We start from the raw sequence: 2,672 nt of genomic DNA, 5'->3' as shown, positions 1-2,672 counted from the left end.
CCTGAAGTCCCCCGGCTTTCAGACTGAGTGGGCAGCTGTCATTTGTCATTGCATTTGTGGTGGCTCATCTCACTGTTCCACTTGTTTGTGCTACCTTCCTGCCTTCTGCAGGCCCCTGAGTTGCTGCCCCATCTGGCTTATAAGAATTCTCAACTTCTGAGCATATCAAGAAGTAGAGGAGGAGGAAATGAATAAAGAAATAACATTTTCATCAGCTAGTTTAGCAGCACTTACGATTCACAGATTACTTTTTTTTGTATTTGGGCTGAAATTATGGTTATTTTTTACTTTCTTCATTGTGTTTTATCAGGAGAACCACACCCCCGATATTCAACGTGGGTTCTTTCTATTTCCCTAAGCTTCAGCTGGTCTGAGAAATAAAGGGAAAGAGTACAAAAGAGAGAAATTTTAAAGCCGGGTGTCCGAGGGAGACATCACATGTCGGCAGGTTCCGTGATGCTCCCTGAGCCATAAAACCGGCAAGTTTTCATTAGCGATTTTCAAAAAGGGGGGGAGTGTACGAATAGGGTGTGGGTCAAAAAGATCACATGCCTCACAAGGTAATAAAATATCACAGAGCAAATGGAGGCAGGGTGAGATCACAGGACCACAGAATGGGGTGAAATTAAAATTGCTAATGAAGTTTCAGGCACACATTGTCATTGATAACATCTTATCAGGAGACAGGGTTTGAGAGCAGACAACCGGTCTGACCAAAATTTATTAGGTGGGAATTTCCTTGTCCTAATAAGCCTGGGAGTGCTACAGGAGACTGGGACTTATTTCATCCCTTTGTCTATGACTGTAAAAGACAGGCGCCCCCAAAGCAACTATTTTAGAGGCCTATCCTTAGGGGCGCATTCTCTTTCTCAGAGATGTTCCTTGCTGAGAAAAAGAATTCAGTGATATTTCTCCTATTTGCTTATGAAAGAAGTGAAATATGGCTCTGTTCTGCCTGGCTCACTGGCTATCAGAGTTTAAGGTTATCTCCCTTGTTCCCTGAACATTGCTGTTATCCTGTTCTTTTTTCGAGGTGCCCAGATTTCATATTGTTCAAACACATATGCTCCACAAACAATTTGTGCAGTTAACGCAATCATCACAGGGTCCTGAGGTGACATACATCCTCCTCAGCTTACGAAGATGATGAGATTAAGAGATTAAAGTAAAGACAGGCATAGAAAATCAAATCACAAGGGTATTGATTGGGGAAGTGATAAGTGTCCATGAAGTCTTCACAATTTATGTTCAGAGACTGCAGTAAAGACAGGTGTAAGAAATTATAAAAGTATTAATTTGGGGAACTAATAAATGTCCATGAAATCTTCACACTTTATGTTCTTCTTCCATGGCTTCGGCCGGTCTCTCCGTTTGGGATCCCTGACTTCCCGCAACAGTGTTTTCCTACAGATCCCAAATTTTCTGCAATGACCATAGGTTTATTTTGCAAAGCTAGAATTTAAATAAAGGCTATACCTACAGAATTTTAGCTATGTATATAAAATTTAGAGCACTTTACTCCACTTGTATATTTACTCATAATGTTGTCTATGTTATCCAAGTCGGTCACTTATCACATGTTACTACCATTAGCTCATAAATTAAATAAATTTAAGCCACTGTTTACTTCTCCTCATAGTTTTACCTTTTTTTGTAATTATTTTTTTAAAGTATAACACACAAATAAGTGCAAAAATCTTAAGTATGTGCAATGCATTTTTATAAGTGTATTTTAATGCCTAATGCATTTTCAAAAAATGACTGTACTTTCATAAATAGCACCCAGATTGAGGAAGCACTTCCACACACATTAGCTCATTTAAATTTCATGATCTTGAGAGGCAGGCAGAATTGCAGGTAAGGAAATTGAGGCTGACAGGAGGCAAAAATAAATGCCTTGTTTTAGGTCTCCCAGCTTGTATGTGGCTGAATTGAGACTTGAACCCAGTCTCTGTGCATTATAACGAACTTTCAAAAAGAGCCATGACTGTTGAAAGGCAGAGAGACAATGTCAGGAAGAGAGAACTGGAGAATACAATGCTGCTGTGAATCAGATGCGTGGCAAATTTAGGATCTGTGTGTCTAAAAATCACATGCACTCTTTACTCACCTCCCAACTTGCTCCTCTTCCCCTTGACCCCTCCTCCTCTCACTGTCATTTTGGTTATTTTTCCATTTACTGCTCCAAGTTCAGTGAAACATTCCTCTTAGTGGCACATTTTGGAATCAGTTTGGCCAAGAGAGTCACCACATTTGAGAAATTCAGCCGCGGCTTCCTTCCTCTGCCTTTATTGGAGCACATAAACAGTAGCTGCAGAACCAGAAACAGGAAATGCCCTATTTGTTTGATGGCTAAAGACTGAGATAGGGGCCTCTAGAGTGACGTCATTCAGAAATCCCCAGCAACTCCCTGGTGCTGCTTCTGTCAAATCCCAGCTCCTACTTGGAAAGGCACCCTGCCATGGGTGGGGAATCTGAAGCTCAGAGGAAGAAAGATGTTCACCCAAGGACAAGGTCAACCAGTGACAGAGCTAGAGTTAGAAACCCATCAGCAGCACTGTTTCCTAATTCTGTGAAACCTGTATACCTTTATGTCAGGTTCTTGCACTGGTTGTGTACCTATTGCATCTCAGCTTCAATTCCACCTTCCTTACTGTTCTGTGATGCTAGTG

This window comes from Papio anubis, chromosome 5 (genome assembly GCF_008728515.1).
Source record: "Papio anubis isolate 15944 chromosome 5, Panubis1.0, whole genome shotgun sequence".
Taxonomy (NCBI): Eukaryota; Metazoa; Chordata; class Mammalia; order Primates; family Cercopithecidae; genus Papio; species Papio anubis.
Note: the sequence above shows the minus strand (reverse complement) of the source record.